A 16,016-nucleotide genomic window follows, 5' to 3' on the forward strand; every position below is an offset into this window, starting at 1 on the left:
TAACTTAAGGCCAATTGTGTAAATGTTAAGTTGGACACTTTGACATTTATTAATGTAAGCTGTTACTGTAGTATGGTCATTTTGATCATGTACAGGTCAGCAAATTTGTACAGTCTGTTTTCTGGAAAAACAGACTCAGCATATGGTCCTTGATGTCAAGCTGAATGTCGTGACATTCATTCCTGACAACATATGCTAAATTGTAGGTTGTTCAGTTTTCTGTTTCAGCTTTTTCTCAGGCTATTCTTTAGGGATTCAACAGCTGAGAGAAAATCCAGGAAATCAACAACCAAGCTACATTCAATGAACCTAACAAATAGCCTATTTGTTAGCAACCTAAATGTTGAATTTGAGGGAACTTGTGTGACCTAAAATTCAGGAAAATACAGGTGCAAAAGCCCAGGTGCTGCAATATAAAAAGGAAGGCATTCCTTCATTCAGTTTCGGGGATTTTGAGGCGTGAAGATTTAGTGTGTCCATCATACTTCACTGCTGTATTTTGTGAGTCTAGTATTAGACGTATCTTGTAAGCCAAGCCATTATCAAGTAGATGATAGCTTTGGCATAGGGTGTTCATTGAGTTGTAAGTGTTGTGTCACTCAAATCTTTTAAGCGTGAGTGCTGTGTATCTTGATTTAAGCTGTGAAGCATAATCAAGAGTTTTTTTTGAAGTGTGACTTCAAAGTGTTTTTAATATCACTGAGGTGATTGAGGGGGAGTGAGTAGGAACTCTGATCTTAGGTTAAGATTGAAATTGCATTGGGTAGGGATTAAGTGAGAAGTTGTAAACGGGTGAGTTTAGCTTTGAATTGATACTACTAATAGTGGATTTCCTCCCTGGCTTGGTAGCCCCCAGATGTAGGTCATGTTGGACTGAACTGGGTGAACAATTACTTGTGTTATTTACTGCACTTACTGTTAAGTTCTGCATAATCCCTGTCTGTGCAGAATTGGATGTCATAACAACCAGTGTGACATCCAAAGTCTGATAACTAGAATTTCAATTGGCATCAGAGCAGGCACCCTGCCTGTGAAGTTCTGGGTGAGATCTAGGGAAGTTACTTTCTAGTACCATGGACAAGGATTTAGGACACTCAAACAGACCACCCATGTTGGATGGATCTAATTATGATGACTGGAAGCCTCGTATGATAGCCTTCTTAAAGTCTCTAGACAGCAAAGTCTGGAGAGCTGTCAACAAGGGATGGGAACATCCAACGAGGACAGATGAAGATGGAGTCAGTGTGCAGATTCCTGAAGAAGATTGGGACAAGGAACAAGAGGCATTAGCTCTTGGAAATTCCAAAGCCTTGAATGCACTGTTCAATGGAATCACTAAGAACATCTTCAGGCTGGTGCACCATTGTGAACTAGCTAAGGAAGTCTGGGATACCCTCAAGGTAACTCATGAAGGTACTTCCAAGGTGAAGATGTCCAAACTTCAGATGTTGACAACCAAGTTTGAAAATCTGAGGATGAAAGAGGATGAGACTATTCATGACTTTCACATGAATATTCTTGAAATTGCAAACACCTCTGGTGGACTAGGTGAGAAAATGACTGAAGAGAAACTTGTAAGAAAGATTCTCAGGTCCTTGCCTAAGAGGTTTGCTATGAAGGTCACAGCCATAGAGGAGGCTCAGGACATCAGCAATATGAAGGTAGATGAGCTCATTGGTTCTCTCCAAACCTTTGAAATGGGCTTAGGTGAGTATGCTGAGAAGAAGAAAAGCATAGCCTTTATATCTAATGCTGAAGAGGAGTCAGAAGAAGGATATACTGGAGGTGATGAAAGTATATCAGAAGCCTTAGCCATGCTTGGGAGGCAATTCAACAAGTTCATGAAGAAGATTGATCAAAGAGGTAGACCTAATGTCAAGAACATCCCGTCTGACATTAAGAAAAGATCAACTTCTGAGGAGAAGTTCAACCATGGGAAGGGAATCCAGTGTCATGGTTGTGAAGGGTATGGACACGTCAGAGCTGAATGTCCTACTTACCTCAAATTGCAAAATAAGGGGCTAGCTATCACATGGTCTGAAGGAGATTCTGAAAGTGAATCTGAAGGAGAATCTGCCAAACATGTCACTGCACTAACCAGTGTTTGTGTCTCTGAAGATGACACAAGTGCAGATGAGCTGACATTTGATGAACTTGCTGCAGCATATAAGAAGCTGTGTACCACCAGTGCAGAAGTGCGTGCACAAGGAGAAAAGCAGAAGAAACTCATCAAGGAACTGGAAGATGAGAGACAGAAGCAACTGTCTGCCATAGAGGGGCTAAATGGTGAGATAGCCCTGCTGACCTCCAAGCTGAACCAGATGACCAAATCCATCAGAATGATGAATAAGGGAACTGACACCTTGGAAGAGATTCTAAAGGTGGGACAGCAGTCTGGAACCAAATCTGGGCTAGGATTTGGAAAAAGAGCTGAACACAAACGCCCAAAGGCTAGAGTTCAGAAGTTCAAGCGGATGTCAAAGCCAATGTCTCAACATCGAGGAACTAGGATGAATGATCATCAGAAGAGGAAATACCAGGATTGGAGGTGTCATCACTGTGGTAGGCTTGGACATATAAAAGCCTTCTGCTACTGGATTCATGGTTTCCCTAACAGAGCCTCACATGTCAGACCTAAGCATAAAACACGTAAGCGATGTGTTCCCATTAAGAAGCAACAATGGTATGCTAGGATAGCACACACTGCCCTAAGGGCTTCTTCCAGAGAAGAATGGTACTTTGACAGTGGATGCTCAAGACATATGACTGGTATGGAAAATCTACTGGTAGATATTCAACCTCACACTACCAGCTATGTGACTTTTGGTGATGGTGCCAAAGGAAAAATAAGAGGTGTGGGCAAACTGGACTGTTCTGGAGTGCCAAAACTGAACAATGTGCTGTTAGTAAGAGGACTAACTGCAAACCTCATCAGCATAAGTCAGCTGTGTGATCAAGGTTTTCATGTTCAGTTTACTAAGGAGCTGTGCATTGTGACAAATGGTGACAATCAGGAAGTTATGAGAGGAACCAGGTCCAAAGACAACTGCTACCTGTGGGAACCTGAACTCTCTAACTTCTCCACAACATGCTCCTCAGCCAAGGAAGAACAGGAGGTGAAGCTGTGGCATAGAAGACTTGGACATCTCCACTTACGGGGAATGAAGAAGATCATATCCAAGGAAGCAGTCAGAGGAATTCCAAAGCTTCTGATTGATGAAGTTAGAGTCTGTGGAGAATGCCAGGTGGGCAAGCAAACCAAGATGTCACACCCGAAGCTGGGACATTCCACAACCTCCAGAGTTCTGGAACTGCTGCACATGGACCTAATGGGACCTATGCAGGTTGAAAGTCTTGGTGGGAAGAAGTATGCTTACGTGGTGGTTGATGACCATTCCAGATACACGTGGATAAGCTTCATCAGAGAGAAGTCAGATACATTTGATGTCTTCAAAGATCTGTGCATAAGACTTCAAAGGGAAAAGGACAGTTGTGTGGTCCGGATTAGAAGTGATCATGGTACTGAATTCAAGAATTCCAAGTTTGATGAGTTTTGCTTGTCTGAAGGAATAAGCCATGAGTTCTCCTCTCCTATAACTCCTCAGCAGAATGGAATAGTTGAAAGAAAAAATAGAACTATCCAAGAATCTGCTAGAGCAATGATTCATGCAAAGAAGCTCCCTATGCACTTTTGGGCTGAAGCAATGAATACCGCGTGCTATGTTCACAACAGAGTCACCTTGAGAAAAGGAACCTCCTCCACTCTGTATGAAATATGGAAGGGCAGAAAACCCACTGTGAAGTACTTTCATATTTTTGGAAGTAAATGCTACATTCTCACAGATCGTGAACAGAGAAGGAAGCTAGATCCCAAAAGTGATGAAGGCATATTTCTGGGATACTCCACTAACAGCAGAGCCTACAGAGTGTTCAACTACAGGACCAATGTCCTGATGGAATCCATAAATGTCATTGTAGATGATAAAGAGGAAGGAACCGATGTCATGGAGGATGTTGAAACATTCCTTGACAGTCCAACTGACAGTCCAGTCAAGTCTGAAGAAGTACAGGAACCTCCTCCTGAATGTGAAGTAGAGGCACCCTCCAAAGTGCCATCTATCAGGATTCAGAAAGACCACCCTAAGGATCTTATCATAGGGGATCCCACCAGTGGTGTAACTACCAGGTCAAGAGGAATAAACTCAAATTCCTGCTTTGTTTCCAAGGTTGAACCAAAGAATGTGAAAGAAGCCCTGACTGATGAATACTGGATCATTGCCATGCAAGAGGAACTCGAGCAGTTCACAAGGCATGAAGTATGGGAGCTAGTTCCAAGACCTGAAGGGTCCAACATCATTGGTACCAAGTGGATCTACAAAAACAAATCTGATGAGAAAGGAGTAATTACTAGAAATAAAGCAAGACTAGTAGCTCAAGGATACACTCAAGTAGAAGGGGTAGACTTTGATGAGACATTTGCTCCTGTGGCTAGACTTGAGTCCATCAGATTGCTGTTGGGGGTAGCATGCATCCTGAAGTTTAAGCTATTCCAAATGGATGTGAAGAGTGCATTCTTGAATGGCTACCTGAATGAAGAAGTTTATGTGGAACAACCCAAAGGGTTCTGTGATCCTAACCAACCTGAGCATGTATACAAGTTGAAGAAAGCCTTGTATGGGTTGAAGCAAGCACCCTGAGCTTGGTATGAAAGGTTAACCGAATTTCTGACCTCAAATGGATACAGAAAGGGTGACATTGATAAAACCTTGTTTGTAAAGGATGAAGAAGGCAAAATCATGATAGCTCAAATCTATGTTGATGATATAGTCTTTGGTGGAATGTCAGAACAAATGGTTAAACAATTTGTTCACCAGATGCAGTCTGAGTTTGAAATGAGTCTAGTGGGAGAACTGACCTATTTCCTTGGAATGCAAGTAAACCAAATGGAGGACTCTATGTTTCTCTCCCAAAGCAAGTATGCCAAGAACATAGTTAAGAAGTTTGGTATGGATAATGCCAGGCACAAGAGGACTCCTGCTCCTACTCATCTGAAGTTAACCAAAGATGATGGAGGGCCTAGTGTCGATCAATGCCTGTACAGAAGCATGATAGGTAGTCTACTGTATCTAACTGCAAGTAGACCTGATATTTCTGATGCAGTTGGAGTATGTGCCAGATACCAAGCAGAACCCAAGGTGAGCCACTTGAATCAAGTCAAAAGGATTCTCAAGTACATCAATGGGACGTGTGACTATGGGATGCTGTATTCACATGGGTCTGAGCCTGTCCTATCTGGGTACTGTGATGCTGATTGGGCTGGAAGTGCTGATGACAGAAAAAGCACATCAGGTGGATGTTTCTTCTTAGGAGAAAACCTCATATCGTGGTTCAGCAAGAAGCAGAATTGTGTCTCTCTGTCCACTGCAGAGGCTGAATACATAGCTGCAGGAAGCAGTTGCTCCCAACTGGTCTGGATGAAACAGATGCTCACTGAGTACAATGTCTCTCAATATCTCCAAGAATCCCATCCAACACAGCAGGACCAAACATATTGACATTAGGCACCACTTCATCAGAGATCTGGTGGAAGACAAGGTGATCACTTTGGAACATGTAGCCACGGATCTTCAACTGGCTGACATATTTACAAAGGCTCTGGATGCTACTCAGTTTGAAAACTTAAGGAGCAAACTGGGAATATGTCTCTCTGAGACCTTATAGCAACCACTGATGTTTGGGATAAATTGTTTAATATCTCTGCCTATTAAACAATTTGTACTAGGCTATGATGGGTCAACAGATCATAGCTATGCTGCTTACAACAAGGGTGGATACAAGAGGGTAAGGAGACACCCTACAGAGAGAAGGCCAATGTACCTGCAGGAGTTCAAGGATGCTGTTCATGCAGGAGTGGTTCTGGATGTCAGAAACAAAATCATGGCATCTGATATGGTGGTACCTACTGTGAAGCAAAAGTGGGTGATCACTTGATCGAAGCTGTGAAGCAAGATCAAGTGGATGATAACTTGGTTGAAACTGTGAAGTAAAACCAAGTCTGGAACTCTGTCATTGTGCTCTGGCTATGTTGTTGGCTTTGGCAACATTTGTGACAAAAAGGGGGAGTAATAACCACCAATACCCCTGACAAACAGAGTGGGTCTCTACAACAGACTCTCATGACAGATCTGAAGATTCCCCCCCTGCAGCTGATGTTGAAGTTTAGGTGCAACTTCTCATATGTGTGTGCTGCTATGTGAAGTTTTTTCTTAACTTCCATGTGTGTGAGTGTGCTGCCACTCTGAGTGTATTAGCTAGTATTATTCCGCTGCTATGAACTCTGTTATGGGGATCAAAGTGTTTTAGCCAAAAATTTGCCAAAGGGGGAGTTTGTAGGTGTTTAATTGGCTGCATTATATGGTAAAACACTAATGTCTTGACTGATGTCATGACATGTATGTGTGACTACATTGTAGTTACTGCAGGACTAGCTAACACAGGATTATTGAATGCTGTGACATTCATACCTGTCAACAGATACTAAGGAACAGAAGTTCTGTTAGAACTTAGTATTCATTTGCAGTCTGGTTATCAAGGAAGAACCAGACCTGGCATAAGGCCTACTGACTGAATGTCAAACTGGATGTTGTGACATTCATCATTGACAGCAACTACTGAAGATTAGGCAGAGTGGTGTTCTGCTATACTTCAGCATATTACTTAGTTTGTTCTTCAAGAGAATAACAGAACTAACTTAAGGCCAATTGTGTAAATGTTAAGTTGGACACTTTGACATTTATTAATGTAAGCTGTTACTGTAGTATGGTCATTTTGATCATGTACAGGTCAGCAAATTTGTACAGTCTGTTTTCTGGAAAAACAGACTCAGCATATGGTCCTTGATGTCAAGCTGAATGTCGTGACATTCATTCCTGACAACATATGCTAAATTGTAGGTTGTTCAGTTTTCTGTTTCAGCTTTTTCTCAGGCTATTCTTTAGGGATTCAACAGCTGAGAGAAAATCCAGGAAATCAACAACCAAGCTACATTCAATGAACCTAACAAATAGCCTATTTGTTAGCAACCTAAATGTTGAATTTGAGGGAACTTGTGTGACCTAAAATTCAGGAAAATACAGGTGCAAAAGCCCAGGTGCTGCAATATAAAAAGGAAGGCATTCCTTCATTCAGTTTCGGGGATTTTGAGGCGTGAAGATTTAGTGTGTCCATCATACTTCACTGCTGTATTTTGTGAGTCTAGTATTAGACGTATCTTGTAAGCCAAGCCATTATCAAGTAGATGATAGCTTTGGCATAGGGTGTTCATTGAGTTGTAAGTGTTGTGTCACTCAAAGCTTTTAAGCGTGAGTGCTGTGTATCTTGATTTAAGCTGTGAAGCATAATCAAGAGTTGTTTTTGAAGTGTGACTTCAAAGTGTTTTTAATATCACTGAGGTGATTGATGGGGAGTGAGTAGGAACTCTGATCTTAGGTTAAGATTGAAATTGCATTGGGTAGGGATTAAGTGAGAAGTTGTAAACGGGTGAGTTTAGCTTTGAATTGATACTACTAATAGTGGATTTCCTCCCTGGCTTGGTAGCCCCCAGATGTAGGTCATGTTTGACTGAACTGGGTGAACAATTACTTGTGTTATTTACTGCACTTACTGTTAAGTTCTGCATAATCCCTGTCTGTGCAGAATTGGATGTCATAACAACCAGTGTGACATCCAAAGTCTGATAACTAGAATTTCACATCCCATTTGTCAGATCTTTTCAACTCTTAACTTTTAATGTTATGCTTAGGATTAGTCTCTTCATCTCCTCCCACTTCTTAAATTTCAAAAAGAATCAAAAACTTTCTTTGCTTGTGATTTCGAAACTTAGACTTTATTTCAATTAGAAACTTTGGCCTTATACCATTGAATTTTTAAACTCTTTTCTTAAATCAAACTTGTAAATAAATCTAATCATATTGACTTAAAAATTTCAAAATACAAAAAGAACTAATACTCATTCAAAATTTTGGGCCCTTGGTGCCTCTTTTCACTTAACTTTTGATTAAAAGCAATCCACTCATTTTGAAATTGATACCACGAACTATGAGGTTTTGATCCCTCATTTTTATGTTGGTACGTAGGCACAAGTCTGAAGGTCTTGTCAAACACAAAAATATAATCAATGAATTCTTTTCCCATCCCCACACTCTATTTGTTTCAAATATATTTTATACCAAAAACACATACACACATAAAAAAGGGCTCCCTAGGACACTTTGGATGCTAACACCTTCCCTCTATGTAACCAACCCCCTTACCTGTAATATCTAGCATTTTATTAGTTTGGATTTGAAAACTTCTTATCTTTGGGTTTTGTTCGTACTTTTCCCTTTTCCTTTGGAAACAATTAAAGCGCAGCGGCGACTCTGGTTTTATTGACGTTAAGGTTATCCATAGCTTAATGGTCATGAATTTACCGCTACAGTTCCCATAGAGTACCATGGATGTAAGGGGTTCTAATACCTTTCCCTTGCATAACTGACTTCCTTACCTAGCATATCTCTTTCCCTCGAGTTTTATCGATGTTTTCCCTTTCCTTAGGGAATAAATAAAGTTCGATGGCGACTTTGTTGTATGTTCTAGTGTGCGATACATTTTGGTATATTTCCGATAGCTTCAACTGGAGACTCTGCTGGGAAGTTTGCTTGTAGGTGGGGTCTCTTGTTGAGCATCCCCAACTTTAGATAGCAACTCTGCTAGGGAATATGCTTCTTGGGGAATTTACTAGTCGCTAAAAGGAGTCGAGCCTAGTTTTGATCGCTTGGGTGTTTACCTTTATTGTTTTACTCGCTTTATTTATCGCATTCTTTACTGCTTTAAATATTGTTTATACTAGATATTATTTGTTATACTCTCTGTCGGGATGGGATAGATTATGTAAGAGAAAAGCTCTATACTTGAACTTGAGTACAGAGACAGGATAGCAATGTGACTAGAGTCGTGTTTGACCTCTATAGAGTTATTCTGCGATCATGGTTAACACGAGACATCACACCTAGAGTAGATCCTTTTGGGAGCATCATTGTTCGATGAGTCAGTCGTCTAAGGCAATGGTATCTTAAAATGGGTAATTGACTCTAGGAACCTTTTTAGGTTGCCTTTGAAGGATATAACCTACCTGTGAGGGGATATGGGTTTTTTCTTCAGGAAACCATAGACTCTACATACCTGTTTTTCTCATGGACGTCGGACCTTTAATCCTGCATCGGGCAGTATATGCAAATTATATTATTTTGTATCGTTACACCAATAATACTTTGAATATATGGATGTTGCATGATTATTTGCATTTCATCCCCAACATTTTCATTTCATCCCTAACATATGCATTCATTCATTAGCATTTCATGCATGTTAACCATAAAACTCAACTTATCCATTCCTTTGTCAGAAAGACAACGGTTCGCCGGCACCAATAATCGAAGAATCATGGAAAAGGGTAAAAGTGTTGACAAAGCTGACATGTTCTTGGGGCTATTCTTGGATGGCATGACAACATATTTCCCAAATCAGGTTCTGATTGATGAGCAAGTTGAAGATAATCTGAAGAAACGTAATAAATAGAAGGTGGCCGCATGCATTTTGCCACTTCCTCCTCAAGAACAACGTTTACTACCAAATCAGAGGCCTGCTCAAAGCGACCAGAAGTTGAAGCGGAAGCAAATCAGCCCTGAAGAACAACGATCGGGAAGGGAAACGTCCTCGTAATGATCCAATTCCTTTGAGTTATGCATATCTGCTACCTATACTGGTTAACAATGGGGAAATTGTGCCTAAACGGATCCAAGCTGTTGGGTTTTCCTCTCATCCCAAACATGATCCCAACGCCACATGTGGATATCATGCAGGATATGTAGGGAATTCTATTGAGAATTGTAATCCTTTTAAGGCCAAAGTTCAAGAGCTCATTAATCAGAAGTTGCTTTGCTTTACGCCTGTGACTGTTAAGGCGCCTATTGAGAAGTAATTTGAATATAAGGTCCCTTAGATTCATGTTCAAGTTCCTCCATATGTGGTTCAACCTGCTATGCAGTATCCAAATCAAGGATATCACTCTGGAATGTTGTTGGCCTATCCTTGGGCAACGTCTTCTACTGTTGTTACACCTCAGTACGCCTATATTGGGGCACTCTATATCCCATTTGAAGTTCATTATGGTCAGACTTCTCATCAGATAGCTAATCCTGGCTTGGTACATTCTGCTCAGGCATTCCCACCAATGGCTACTCCTCAGACTCATTCTTAGTTGCAAATACCTTTGGTGCCCATGCCATACTACTCATTCTCACATGGTGTTACGTCCTAATACCAACAGCCTCCTCAGGTTCAAATTCTGAAAAGTCAACAAATTGCACCATGTAACCATCAAGGGCAGAGGCAGACCAGACGTTATGACAGGAAGTGTCCTCAACTTAATCAGATCCTTATGACATATGCTTAGCTACTACCTTACCTTGTCCAGCAAGGACTCATTATGCCAAGAGAGATTCCGCCCGCCACTTACCCGTATCATGTAGAGCACAATCATAATGCCTCGTATGCCTACCATGTCGGGCATATAAGACATTCTACCGAGAATTGGTTGCCTCTCAAAGCTAGGGTATAAGAACTTATGGATCAAAAGATTTTGACTTTCACCAAAGAAGGGTCTAATGTCAAGATTGAGGAGGATGAGTGCAGTCATTGATGAAGAATGCCCAGAATTGAGGTTGCATCTGCAGAAGAATGATGAGGCCAATCACGCCATCAATCATGTTGTTTTTCAATCTTTTCATTTGTAATATTTTCTTGTATGTCAATGTATCATTCAATTTTGAACTTGTTTGTTTTTGAATAATGATCATAATGAAATAAACGTGCATATTTTGAGTAAATCCATGCGTGTTCATTCGTACTTTATTTATTAGTATCAAATTGTTGCTCAACAAAATCAAAAGAGAATGATGCAATAAAGTACGCAAGATCATTGCCTGTATGCTTTTGAATAAGACAGCGCTGATGATGTAAGGTATTGTTAAAATCCCTAAACACTGAAGATATAATGAAGTTAATACCTAGTCAACCCCTTTGGGCCTTGAAGTAGGAGTTCCTTTCTTTATACACATTGTAGCACCTCAAATTTGCACCTCCCATTTTATACATACATTTTCATTTTAGGTCATTAACATTGCATTGTCCATGGCATAGCTCATTGCATTATCATTTGCATAGTCAACAGTCATCAGGCAAGATCAATCAAGACTGGTTAGGAGATTCAGTTGTGCAAGCAAGCAAGTGCATTATCCATGGAATCAAAGCCCTAGGGTTGGTTCAATGAGTTCATATGATTCAAGGATCATTTTGAAGTGGTTTGGCCAAAGATTGAAGGCTCAAAGCTCATCAGTCAAGATGCAATTCATCTGAAACTCTAGAAAGTCAACCAAAGTCAACTATCAAGTCAATCATGGATTTGAAGGTGGGAGATGGTTAGAGAGGCCTCATTCATGTCCATACAAGTCTCATTTGACATTTCAAACATCAACATTGAAGGATTTGAGGTCAGATGAAAACTTTCCAAAAATAGTAAGTGACCTGTAATTTGAAATTGCCAAAAATGGAAAGGTTTTCTCCTCAAGATTACATCATCAAGCAAGCTTCAAATGAAATTTTGTCCAACATGAAAGTTGAAGATATTGTTCTCCTATTTCCAAAAAGTCCAAGATCATGAATTTCTCATGTGTGGTTGAAAAGATATGGATCAATCATGGCCAAGTGAATTTGAACTTCAAGAATGCATAACTTTCACACCAAAAGTCCAAATGGAGTGGTTCTTTTTGCAAAATTCATGTCTTGACATGCACTATCCAAAACATGCATCATATGCCATGCATTCCCATCACAAAAATATTTGGTTTTGCATTTGAATTTTGGAGGGAAAGTTATAATTTGAATTTGGCTCATTGTTTTCACATGGCAACACTTGCATTAGCTTCAAAATGACATTTTCAAGTGAATTAAAACAGAATTCGTGCACTGTTCCATTGGTTTTGCATACATGAGGTGCATTGGCCAATTTGCATTTACACTCTCTTTTCACTAATCCATTGGCAATTGGTTAAGCATGATTAACAAACATGATTAGGAGCTTATATATAAGGAAAAGCATAACAGAAAATTGCATGAACATCATCACATTTTCAGATCTAAAATTTTTTTCACTTTGTTCTCTCAAACGTTTCATCAAAATTCTGCAAACACATTGCCTTTTCCTTGATTGATTCATCATCCATAAGCATAATTGAGCATTTTGGAAGGAAGATTCAGAGGATTTCGTGCAATTGGAAGCTGTTTGGAACTTGAAGCTCATCCATGGCAGTTGAGATTTCTGTTGGAATCAAGATCGAGTAAACATCAAACCTTCATCCATTCATCCACACAAGCACTAAGGATCATCTGTTTGAGCTTAGCATGGCCTGAATCGAGCTATTCCTCTTCTGCATATTCAACAAGGTCAGAATTCGAATGTCTTAATTCATGAAATTATTATGTGCTTATGATAGATCGTTGAACACTGAGCAAACTGAGCTTTAGATCTTTAATTTTCATGAAGAAATGAGTTAGATATGCTAGATTTAAGTTTGACATGTGAAACTTCATGGCTTCGAATCTTTGAATATGTGTGGAATTAGAACAAACCAGGCCTAGATTAGTGATGTATGATGGAAGATCTATCCATTGGTATGCTTGTTTTTAATTTCTGAGACATTTGTTCTTGGCATGGTTTGAACACGATGAACATGATGAAGAAGCTAGGGTTTTCGTTTCCAGAATCCCTTTGATCTTTCCAGCGCTTGTTTGCATGCGTTTGTGTGTTTCTGGACATGTATTGGTCCATGTGGCGCTGACAAGGCAAATTGATTGGTCCTCGCTGCTTGCCATTGCCACGTTGGTTAAGTGAAACGGCGCGTTTCACTAACTAGCGCTCAGTTTAAATGTGGTTCCCCTTCGATCCTGGCTGAGGACAATTTCCAATATGCCATTTGCATTTTATTTCCATTTTCTTCATCCATTCATGTGCTAGCTTTTCATGTTTTTTTAATTTTTCTTCCACTTCAAAAATTCATAACTAAATAAATATTGATCCAAATAATGTGAGATTTTTTGCATCATGCTCCTCATTGTTTCTAGTTTTTTATGAGTATTTTTCCAGAAATTGTGCATGAATGGGAATTAATTGCCTAGGGTTTGTTAACATGTATGTTTTCTTGACCTTGCTTGCCATATCTCTTGTGAAATAATGAGTTTTAATCCAATGCCTTTGAAATTTTGCATGCTTAAACTAGAAATCTTGCTGGACATTTTGGTGTTGAGTTTGCAATTTTATCATTTGTGGTTGCTGAGTTATGATCCTTTGAATGTAGGTGTGATAATGTGTGTCACACCTTTGCTTGCTCAATTTAATGAATTTCTTTGCCATGCAAAATGAACTCCAAATGATGTGATTTTTTTTATGATGCTTCTTCTGGATGTTGTTATTCCTCATGATATTTTGTGGAAATTTTGGATTCATTTCTGATTTGTTTGAGATTTTTCTTTCTGGATTGCCATTTGTGAGCTTTTGAATAGTCTTGAACTTCAATGATTTGTGAAATGCTGGTTGTTTATCCCATGAATGTGAAGCTTTGAACATTGTTTCTAGACATATTGAAGTTTGTTGTGGATTTGGTTTGAGGTCTTTACCATTTGTCATCTCTGATTTAGGCTTGTGCTAAGTTGATGTAGCAAATTGTGTCTCATTTGAGTTTATTTTGGTTGCCTTGACTTGGTGAATTTGATTACCATGATTAAACTTGTCCAAATGCCTTGATTATTGGTGTGTTGATCATGTTATGTGTTCTGTTTAGCCATGATTTTTCTTGGGATTAATTGAATCATTTTGGAATTAATGTGCATTTGTTCATTCTGTTGCTTCAATGAGCTTCCAACTTGCATGCCTTGCCATGATTGATTTGTGAAATGAATTTGGTGCATGATATTGACATGAGACCTTCTGGATTATGTTCTTAATTGATTGAGGTTGATTCATGTTGAATTTCATGTTCTGTTTTGAATTATTTCTCCCTCTTTGACCCTAGGCCTTGTCCTAGTGGTTTGTGCTTATGTTTGAGCTTTGTTTTCAGGTTAAGAAGTACATGGCCATGATGGAATTGGTTCATTTGCTTGAGTTGATTGATTGTTTGATGTTGACTAACTTTGACTTGTTTTGTAGGTGGCTTTTTAGCTCATTTGAGTTGAGCTTATGCCTTGCACCTTGTTGCATTGCTTGTCTGTTTGACTGTTGACTGTTGACTATTGGTTGTCTGTTTAGTTCATTTGACTTGTGTACTGATTGAGTTGGATTGTTTTCAGGTACATTAGTTGCTTAAGTTCATTTTGAACTTGCTTTTGCTTTTCTTGGTTGCTTAAGCATTGAGGTATAACTCACTGACTTCATGTAGTCTGTAAGACCTGTCCTGTTACTTGGGCAGGCACCTGTCTGAAGCCCTCCTTAGGAGGCAATGCTTGTGTTTGTTTATCTTTGTGCCAAGCAGGAAAAGACCTCCATGAGGCAATTGGCAGATAAAAGAGATGTGCAATCCATCTCCTGCTATTCAGTGTGTCATTCACTTTGCTCACACACCTTGTGTTGATGCATTGTGGATATTAACCCAAGATCTTTGTTGAGTCAGTCATATGTGGAGAAGAGTTCCAACTTTCTGAACTCCCACACTTTCATTTGTCTAAAGCTCTCCCAGGCCAGGGATAAGAGCTGTGTTTCACAGCCTAACCTTGTGTGAGCCCAGTTTGTTGGTATATAGTGTGTGCTAATTGTGTGTATGTTTGCTTTGCCTGTGCTGTTTAGGATAGCTTGCTCCCTGTGCAAGTTAGATAGCAACCTTAACTTAGGGATCGTATGCATGACAACTTCTAGGCTCGAGTCGTAGTCTCCCTAGTAGTTTGTGTCTCCCTTTGTATCTGGTTAGGCTAGTCCTTTGTCCCTGAGTAGGGGAACTACGTCGCCCTGATCCTCATACCAGATGAGGTACGTAGGTAGGAGATGAGTTGATCTCTCCGGGCGCCCTTTTCGTTTTGTCTTGTGTGTGTTAGGAGATGGATGTAAGACCAGCGATTGGCATTCCGTATCCTGTTGTTGTGTGCTTGGAGTCCGATATAAGTCCAGCGATTGGCATTTGGTTTCCAGTGTGTGTTTGTTGGTTTGGAGTCTAATGTAAGTCCAGCGATTGGCATTCGGTTTCCATGTTTGCTTGTTTGTGTGGAGTCTGACGTAAGTCCAGCGATTGGCAGTCGGTTTCCTGTGTGGTTTTGTTTGGCGTGCGTTAGCCGAGCTACGAGTGCTCTGATTCTTCTCTAGTCCGAGAAGATACGTATGCATAGGATGCGACATCCTAGCGAGCACGTTTCCCCCTGTCCCGAACTACGTCGACTCTGATGTCTGTGCCTGGAAGACTACGTAGGCCCAGGATGCGATATCCTGCCGAGTTAGTTTCTTTTGTCTTTCCTGTGTCTCTCTTCAGCCAGTGTGTGATGTGTTTGAGTAGCGTTTTAGCAACCTTAATCCTTCCTTTTGTGCGTGGATCCCGTCGAGTACGACGGATGCGTAGGGGTGCTAATACCTTCCCTTCGCATAACCGACTCCCGAATCCATTTCTCTTTGGTCGCGAGACCATGTCTTTTCCAGGTTTACTTCGAGCGTTTCCTTTCCCTCTTTTGGGATAAATAACGCACGGTGGCGGCTCTGTTGTTTCGTTTTCCCGCCGGTTTTTCGCGTAATGCGTCAGCTGGCGACTCTGCTGGGGAAGGGTGAAGTTGACCTTTTGCTGGTCCATATTCCCTAAGCGAGTCTCTCCTAGCGCTCTCTAGGATAGGGTTTGGTTGCTTTTGCTGTTTCATTTATTGCATTCATGTATTTATTGTTTGCATTT

This window comes from Lathyrus oleraceus, chromosome 5 (assembly GCF_024323335.1).
Source record: "Lathyrus oleraceus cultivar Zhongwan6 chromosome 5, CAAS_Psat_ZW6_1.0, whole genome shotgun sequence".
NCBI lineage: Eukaryota > Viridiplantae > Streptophyta > Magnoliopsida > Fabales > Fabaceae > Lathyrus > Lathyrus oleraceus.